This window comes from Dama dama, chromosome X, assembly GCF_033118175.1.
Source record: "Dama dama isolate Ldn47 chromosome X, ASM3311817v1, whole genome shotgun sequence".
Classification (NCBI taxonomy): domain Eukaryota; kingdom Metazoa; phylum Chordata; class Mammalia; order Artiodactyla; family Cervidae; genus Dama; species Dama dama.
Genome location: NC_083714.1, coordinates 30,943,530 through 30,953,386, shown reverse-complemented (window position 1 = coordinate 30,953,386; position 9,857 = coordinate 30,943,530). Strand labels below are relative to the sequence as shown.

General features: G+C 38.3%; 1 pseudogene; it reads right to left on the bottom strand.

Annotated features, from left to right (window-relative positions):
- Positions 1-1,086: 1,086 nt before the first annotated feature.
- The window catches only part of LOC133052598 (mortality factor 4-like protein 1), a 137,381-nt pseudogene continuing 128,610 nt past the window's right edge, over positions 1,087-9,857 (bottom strand).

The window sequence follows — 9,857 nt, the reverse complement described above, 5'->3', positions numbered from 1 at the left end:
CTCTCTTCTTTCACCTTCATCAGAGAGGCTCTTTAGTTCCTCTTCCCTTTCTGCCATAAGGGTGGTGTCATCTGCATATCTGAGGTTATTGATATTTCTCCTGGAAATCTTGATTCCAGCTTGTGCTTCATCCAGCTGGGCATTTTGCAAGATGTACTCTGCATTTAAGTTAAATAAGGAGGGTGACAATATATAGCCTTTACTTAATCCTTTCCCAATTTGGAACCAGTCCATTGTTCCATGTCCAGTTCTCACTGTTGCTTCTTGACCTGCATACAGGTTTCTCAGGAGGCATGTCAAGTGGTCTGGTATTCCCATCTCTTTCACAAATTTTCCACAGTTTCTTGTGATCCACACAGTCAAAGTATATAGTTATACTCTACTACTGTACTCTCCAAGGTACTGTAAAATTAAAAGTTTATTTTTTATGCATTGTATGAAAAGTATAAGCCTATTACAGTACAGAACTATATAGCTTGATTGTGTTAGTAGGGTACCTAGGCTAGCTTTGTTGTCCTTATGAACAAGTTGGACTTACGAAGTCACCCTTGGAATGGAACTCACTCTCGTATGTAGGGGACTTACTTTAGTAGATTCATTGTTACACGTTTTCAAGCAAGTTAATTGCTATATATGTATATCATTATATCACAATTTTTAGTATTTTGATAATTATGTCAATAATCATCTCTCATTGCCATTCCATGTATTTTATTTTATTCATGTATATATTATTCTTGCCCTCTCTCTCACACACATACACAAGCATAGGCACATGCACTCAGACAAATGTGCTCTCGGGAAGAAGTCCAACACTGGCACAATGACTCCTCTCTGGTCCCCAGGAAAACTTCCTGTGGTCACTCGGGGACCTTCTGTGTTCTGGGGCCCGCTCCCACCCTGCCTGGCCTCAGAGCTGCACAGCCGGGCCTTCTACTCCAAGGCTGGTTAGCAAATACCTCCGAGAGAAAGTCTTCCCAGCACCGACCCCAGGCAGCTTCCGACAGAGGCTTGCAGGCAGCCTCGGGCGCTGGGAGAGCTACCTGAGGGTCAGCCGAGGTGGGCTGGCGGCTCATCATAGGTACATCATGGCTCTTTCCCCGACTTGGATCTTGGCTCCTCCAGGGTAACCACCCAGCAGGTGCCTGGTGGGGGACACAGTGGATCTTGGACATTTACAGAGTTTTGTACCCAGCTCCAGGCCAGGTCTTGTGGCTGGGGTTTCCAGGTGCAGAGCTGCCGTGTCCGCGTCGGGCTGCCCCCCCCCCCCGCGCTCCCGCCCTGCAGCCTGTGCGCCACGCTACGTAACGTGCGTAACGTGCGTAACGTGCATAACGTGCATACCCTACGTAACCGAGGGTCTTTTGTTTCCGAGCAGCTGCGGCCGCACCCTGCTTGCAGCTGGAGAGGCAAAAGGTGGATCTTTCCGTCCACAGGGACTTCAACTCCAGGGTCTCCCAGCCTTCTGGTGGCTCAGAGGTACTTAAATATTTCTTCTGTTACTTTCGCCACCCTTTTCTTTGGGTCCGCTGGTCCCCTGCTCCTGGGAAAGCTTGGGGGAGGAGTAGAAGCCAGCTCTAGTTAACTGTGCATGAGGCTAGCCATGGGGCTTGGAGTTTGGGACGGGGTGGGTTTTAGCATCTCCTCAAGTTTTAGCATCTCCTCGAGTTTACTTGTTTACGATGGCAGTCGTGTTTTCCAAACTCCGTATCTGAAATGGTATTTAGAAACCAGGAGCAAAGATGTGAACTCAAAACTTTCTCCCAAATTCGTGCGCAGCATCTCTAAGATAGCACTTTCAGAAGAGCCGAGCTTGTGGTAGGCTGGTGGTTGGACAAGTTTTTCTCTTAGGCGTACCAGTGGAATGGCTGTCTTAAAAAGCTTCCTGGGCGAGGTCTTCCCCGAGACGCGTAGGGACCTCCCTGGCCCTGTGCGCTATCCTGGCAGCCATGCCACAGAGGGTAGCCACCTCCCTGCGCATGTGCAAATGGTGAAGGCAGCCAACCCAGGGACAGCCCAGATAATAAAACCCATAGAGAGCGAAGAGAAGAGTTCCTATGGAAATCCCTGTGCTTGCTGGGTACCCCATGTGGTCCCAGATATAATCATTAGGAGCAGCTGTGTTAGCAAATAAATTGCTCCTTGCTTACAAAATCACTACTCACGGATGTTGATAAAAAAGAAAGTTGCCTTTAATCACGAAACCAGCAATCTGGGCAGGTGGTGGGCACATCCTCCCCCCGCAAAAACCACCTCTGAAGCTTCTGCTCACCATGAAAGTTTTTAAAGAGAAACAGGGGCTCAGTCCATCATTGGAATAGGGGATCAGAGTTGTCACAACCCCTCTCTGCAGGCTAGTCAGCTAGCTCCTTGTGATGTTTTAGACGTTATCTGGTTCACACAGTTTGGTCACATAATTTGTTTAGGTTACTGAAGAGGAAGCTAGGGAAGAGATCTGATCATCTGTTAATTATGTGTTCATTTCTACGTCTTTACGGAAAGAACCAACAAGTTGGACAAGGTATTGTGTGATTCGTGCTCAGTCGTGTCCAACTCTTTGGGATCCCATGGAATTTTGCCTGCCAGGCTCCTCTGTCCTTGGGATTTCCCAGGCAAGAATACTGGAGTGGGTTGCCATTTCCTTCTCCAGGGGATCTTCCCCACCCAGGGATCCAACCCGCGTTTCTTGTGTCTCCTTAATTGGCATGTGGATTCCTTACCACTGCCGTCACCTGGGACACTCTTATTGTGTGATTAAAAGATTGCAAAGATGGACTTGGGGGGGGAGAGGAGTAGAGCACTGGGGTGCCTGGTTTAAAATGTAGTTAAAATACAGCTTTACTAAAGTGATAAGAAAAAGGGAGCTTCCTGCTGAGGGCAGTTTCCTGCAAAGAGCTGCTAACATTACTATAACATTGTGAGTGGATTGGCTGGACTTAGAAACCAACACTCTCTACAAGTGTTTTGAAATAGATTTTCCTTCCTTGGGAAGTTGAGGTGGGTGGGAGGGAGGAGTGGCCATTTATCTGGAAGCTGAAAAACTGGTTCTCGGGAGGTGGGGATGAGGGAGTAATAGCTGTTACTGTCTGATACAGATAAAGCCAACACACTTGCTCAGCTGAGCTCTGGAAAGCGGGGGAGGGAAATCATTCCAAGAATCGCCAACATGGCGCTCACATACACATGCACGAGCATGCTTGTGGGCCAGCGAAATGTTTTTCACATAAATTCTTACTTATTCTTAAAGCTTCAAAGGATATCTCTGATGTGATCTATCAATGGAGGCACAGTCATTTCAGAAAATGACTGAAAAATAATATATACATCTCCTAGACATAACACCCCTTCTCCACCTAGACACACGAAATTCAACACATTTTTTGGCTCTGTGAGGTTGTGTTTAAGACTTGAATAAGAGTTTATATGTCAGTAGACTTTTCTTCAGACCTTTTTAGCTTACTTCAGGTGATCATTGCAGTGTGTTCATTCCCTGAATTCTCAAATGACACTGTTTCAAATTTACTCAACATAGGCAAGTTAATGTGAATTGTTCCCGCACAAAGGAGGAACATAGCATAAACCAAACAAAGGCTGCATCATTGATTATCAGCACCTTTTCCAGTCTGAAGTCCTGCCTATAAAAAAAAATATTATTCTTAGAAGGGATCCATGGGATTCACCAGATTACCAAAGTGGTCCAATGCCCAAGAAAGGGTTAAGAATCTCTGGTTAAATCGAAGTAGTACGTCTCTTTGCGGGTGCTCAGTCCCTCGGTCGTGTCCGACTCTGTGGCTCCATGAACTGTAGCCTGCCAGGCTCCTCTGCCCATGGAATTTTCCAGGCAAGAATACTGGAGTGTGTTGCCATTTCTTTCTCCAGGGGATCTTTCGGACCCAGGGATTAAACTTGCATTGGCAGATGGATTTATTATCACTAGTACCACCTGGGAAGCCTTAGTGCATCTCTTTGGTGACATTTCAAATGTCACAGAGAATACAAAGAAGGGACAACAGATGGCAGAGACTTCCTTTACTTACTCTGTCCACGTGGAATACACATTAGATTCACTTAGTGTCCTTCTATAAAAAAGACTAATATATAAGTCTTACCTCATAGATTTTGATTGAATTGGTCTGAGAGGCAACTTAACATGAGATTTTAAAAATAGTTTCTAGAAAATTCTAAAGAGCAATGAATGCTGATAAGAATTAATCTAAAGGAAACACTGATGCACAAATATTGGACCAGCAAATGATTCTTTATTGTAGGTGGGAGATACACACACACACATTTATATATATACTTGAAAGAGTCTGGTTGTAGGTCTTAATAAGAGCAGCTTAGGATCATTTTAGTTGTAAACAATAAAAGTAAAGTGCATAATTTTTTATTTACCTTCAGATGCTCTTAAACTTCCAGAGGCTTTGCATGTGGTAAAATACAATATTAAGGTAATGTTTACCAAGATATCTTTGGGGTTAACCGGATCACTGATTTTTCTATATTCCAATTAATTTTAACAGTAAAATATCTCTTTTAAAATAAGTTATTTATTGTGGTTTAGTTGATTAAAAGTGCCATGTTAATTTCTGATGTACAGCAAAGTGACTCAGTTATATATATGTATACATCCTTTTTCATATTCTTTTCCATTATAATTTATTACATGATATTGAATATATTTCCCTGTGCTGTACAGTAGGACATTCTTGTTTATCCATTGTATATGTAATTGTTTGCATCTACTAACCTGAAACTCCACATCCATCCCCCGTCCTTTCCTCCTTGGCAACCACAAAGGAAGAACATAACATAGACCAAACACAGAATGTATCATTGATTATCGGAGCTTCTATGTGAATCTGTTTGTGTTTTGTAAATAAATTCATTTGTGTCATATTTTCAATTCCACATATAAGTGATATCATGTGATATTTGTCTTTCTCTTTCTGACTTTACTTGGTATGATAATTTCTAGGTCCATCCATTTTGCTGAAAATGCCATTTATTTCATTCTTTTCTATGTTTGGGTAATATTCCATTGTGTATGTATACCATGTCTTTTTTATCCACTCATCTGTTGCTGGATATCTAGGTTGTTTCCATGTCTTGGCTATTATAAATAGTGCTGCTTTGAACATAGTAGTGCATGTATCTCTGTGAATTACAGTTCTGTCCTGATATATGCCCAGGAGTGTGATTGCTAGATCATATCGCAACTCTATAAAATATCTCTTTAAAAGATAAAATAACTAAGTGACTATGACACCCAGTTGAATTTTATTTTAATGGGAGTACGGTCAGCTCTTTACAACTTGATCATAGTCTGTTTAATTTGACAGGTTCCTATGGGGAGGAAGTACCCATAATGGGTATAAATATAAATAGATGGACAGGTAGATAAATAGAGAGATAATAGGATCCGATTGTAATTTTTATCCATCAGTGGAATACTCAAGGGTGAATTTTAAAAATGTGAAGGGTAAGAACATTAAAAAGAGTAGAAGGCACTGACAAGGAGAAAAGAATATTGAATAAGCATGCATGTGTGCAATGCTACATGCTTTTCTTTAATTTAATTTTAAAATCCATTAAAGCTTGTTGAGAAATACTTGTCAAGTGCTTTGAAGTCTTTGGCAGTTGCCATTATGTAAATACAAGGGAGGATTTTGACTTAGAAAAGACGCTATAAATTCCATACTCAGGATATGACATTTTACCAAATCACTGTTCAGCTCAGGGTTAAAAATAAATTAACAAATAAGGATTTTAATATAAATATTTTTATTATATAAAATTTAAGTAACAAGTCTCACCTCTATTCATAACAAATAATTTACATAATGAAAAGAAACACCTTTTGAATCCTCACATAAGAGCATTTTGACTTAAGTACCACATGCTCTTTCTTATTCATAGGCTTTTTGTTGCAGGTAAAACAACAAAAAGTTAATTTGCTTGGGACAGATAAGCCATAAAGCTCAATTTTGCAGATAAAAACACTTTGAAACAATGTTTTATTTGGCATTTTCCTATTCCTTAGTTCATTTTGAATTTTACTCTTCAAAAGTTCATGCTATTTCTTTGCATTTGTCCTTGGGTTGTATGCCTGCATTATATATGCCATTCATACTGTCTGCCACTCTGACACTTCTTTGTAATGGAATCTGCTCCATTTAAAACCTTTGATGCCTGGAGAGTCATTATTTATATGTCCCCCTACACTCATCCCATCCTGGCCAGAGCCAGTTGGACTAAGAAGGGGCTATTGTCCCAAGAGCTGACAAATCCATTTTTTGGTTTGGGTCAACTGCAAAAGATCACATAGCCTGTTTTGGAAACTTGAACGATAAAACATAGAAGGGTGCGGTCAGTCAGTGATAAAAAAAATGTAAATGGTTATGAGTGAACAAATGTGGAGTGCCATGAATTTCAAGAATGTAAGGAAATACAAATTGTGAATTATCAGAGAAGGCCAGTTGGTAGTGTGAAATAAAAAGGAAGATATGCAGTGTATAGTTGAAAGAAATTTCTATTGGAACATCATGGTGAAGCTCTATAATAATTGCTGGAAAATTTTCTAATGCTACATTAATTTGGAACAACAGTCTAGCTCAAGTCTAGAAATCACTCTGAAAGGCCAATACTGTAAAGGCTCATTATCTTATATTTTTGTAAGATGTTCCTTTATTCATAATCATTCTCACAATAACTCTCTATTTGTACTAACTTGACATTATCTTTAGTATTTGCAATGAAAGACAAAATCTTTTTTCCCCCCATTTCCAGCATTTCAGGAAGGATATAGATGTCTGGAAAAGACTTATCACTATCACCACACACACAAACACAATAAAAAATTGTAAGTTTTCATTCACTTATTCCAGACAGACTTTTATGGAGGTACAGAGGTACGAAGTACAGGAGCAGATGCAGCATGCTTTACTATAGAGTCATTTGGCTTCCAAAGTATCTAAAAGGGGTATATCCTGCTGGTAAGACAATCCATACAAGGAAGACTATTGTCAAATCTGAGCTGCTGCACCACTGTGCTCTTTTATAATCTGGGATTAACAAAATTGAGAAAAATGAATAATTAAAAGTTAGAAAATGCAATTCTAAACATTTAAAACAAATTTTGTAAACATAGATATTGAAGTGAAATTTGGTAGCCTAAAAGAAGTAACTACCAAAAATGTACAGCAAACTGTATTCCGAATAGTATAAAATCATGGAAATATTTATTTAAATAACAAAATATTAGAAACTTAAATCCCAGGTTGTCATAACTTCTAATCCAAAAACGAGAAGTAAATTTGACTCAGTAGAAATTGCTAATCATTGAATGTTATGTATCTGTAAATTTTTGTATAAATCTGTTGTTTACACATTCCCATATCCTTGGAATTCTATTATAGTCTCAATATTTAGGTATATATGTATATTCCTTGGTAAAAATATGAATTCAACCAGGTTAACTTTATAAAAAATTAATGATTTTTCAAATTATCATCCTGCATTTAATAGTTGCTTATATTTTATTATAACAATGTAAAAGGAGTAAAAGTAGCATATTAAATTTGAGATGTTAAGCTCAGAAAACACAGTATTACTATGTGACTATTTCTTATTTAAAGCAGAGGTAATGATATTTTAATACACCCAATAGAAGTTAAAAAGTAAGTGTTGGGCGAAAGTTGTATTTCTGTGAAAACTTCAGAAGCAATTGGGCATCAAAGAAAACATCCTTTTCTAATTTGTCTTCATATATCCACTTTGGAAAAAAAAGGCTACTTTGAAGGGATAAAACAAGAAATGCATTTTTGGTAGCAGACTCATAACAAACAACAATCACAGGAGGGAGATATAGCAGATCAAACAAGAAGAATGGCTCATTCAGAATATATGAAATGGAATGGAATGGAATAAAGTTGTCCCAAGTTGAGCATTTGCTCACAAACCTTAGTGTTGGCTCTATAATAAACAGATCCTGTTTTCATCTTAATATGTTGACTCATTAAATTGCCTTACACAAAGTTTCTTGAAGTTTTACTTCTATATAAACCAAAAATCTGTTTCTGTGATCATAGCTATAGTTTAAAGAGAGAATTAACTTTATAACTTAGTAATTATCCAGATAATTCTATCGACTTCTAGCTTTCGAAAATTTGGTTGTGCCATATATTTCCAATTACAAATAGAATCAAACTAGATGGTTTAATTGCAATAATCCCAGGAAGTTAAAAACACAGTGACTTTCCTTAATCTTCACTGCACTGTGCACCTCTCTTCCCATAAGTATGCTGGTTTAAGTTTCTCATTTTGTGATATTTTGTTATAACAGTAATAGAAAACTAATACAGCAAATCCCAGAGCCTAGGCCTAAAAAGGCCTTGCCACTTCTTCAGTCACCCTGTTTAAGTTCTAAGGTACAAATACAAATACAGCACCATTTATTAATGAGACTGTCTTTCCCCCATTGTTATGCTTGCCTCCTTTGTTGCAGAATAATTGACCATAAGCATGTGGGTCTATTTCTAGGCTGTCTATTCTTTCCCATTGATCTGTGTGTCTGTTTTTGTGCCAGTGTCATACTGTTTTGATTAATATAGCTTCATAGTATAGATCAAAATCAGGGTGCATGATACTTCCAACTTTGTTCTTCTTTCTCAGGATTGCTTTGGCTTTTTGAGGTCTTTTGTGGTTCTATACATATTTTAAGATTATTCTAGTTCTGTGAAAAATGCTATTGGAATTTTGATGGGGATTGAATTGAATCTGTAGATTGCTTTCAGTAGTCTGGGCCTTTTAACAATATTGATTCTTCAAATCCAGTATATCTTTGTTTGCATTGTCTTTAATTTCTTTCATAAATGTCTTAGAGTTTTCAGAGTGCAGGTCTTTCACATTCTTGGATAAATTTATTCCTGGTTATTTTATTCTTTGTGATACAATTGTAAATGGGATTGTTTCTTCATTTTGTTTCCTGATAGATGTTTGTGTGTGTGTGTGTGTGTGCACATGTGCTCAGTCATGTCTGACTCTTTATGACATTGTGAACTTTAGCCCACCAGACTCCTCTGTCCAGGAAAGAATGCTGGAGGAGGTAGCCATTCTCCTAGGGATCTTCCTGACCCATGGATCAAACACATGTCTCTTGCTTCTCCTGCATTGGCAGGCAGATTCTTTACTTCTAGTGCCACCTGAGAAGTCTAGGTGTTAATACTGTATAGAAATGCAACAGATTTCTGTGTGTTTATTTTTTTCCTGCAACTTTACTTAGTTTGTTTTTTAGTTCTAATAATTTTTTGGTGGAGTCTTGAGGTTTTCTGTTGATAGTATAATATATGATTCTTTTAATGTATTGTTGAATTCTGTTTGCTCATATTTTGTTGAGGATTTTTGCATTAAGATCATCAAGGTTACTGACCTGCAGTGTTCTTTTTTTGGTAATATTTTTGTCTCCTTTTGGTATTAGGGTAATCCTAGCTTCAGAAAATGATTTTGAAAGTGTTCATTCCTCTTCATTTTTGGGGAATAATTTGAGAAGGGTAGGTATTAACTCTTTATAAATATCTAACAGCATTCGCCTGTGAAGCCATCTGTCCTTGGACTTTCGTTTGTTGAGAGGTTTTCTGATTCAGTTCCATTTCTAGTAATCAGTCTGTTCAGATGTTCTGTTTCTTCAAGATTTAGTCTTAGATTATGTTCCTAGAAATTTATCAAGTTCTTCTAAGTTGTCTAATTTGTTAGCATGTACTGATTCATAGTATTCTTTATGATCCCTTATATTTTTGTGTTACTGATTGTAATGTCTCCTCTTTCAATTCTGACTTTATTTGACGTCTGTCAGTTTA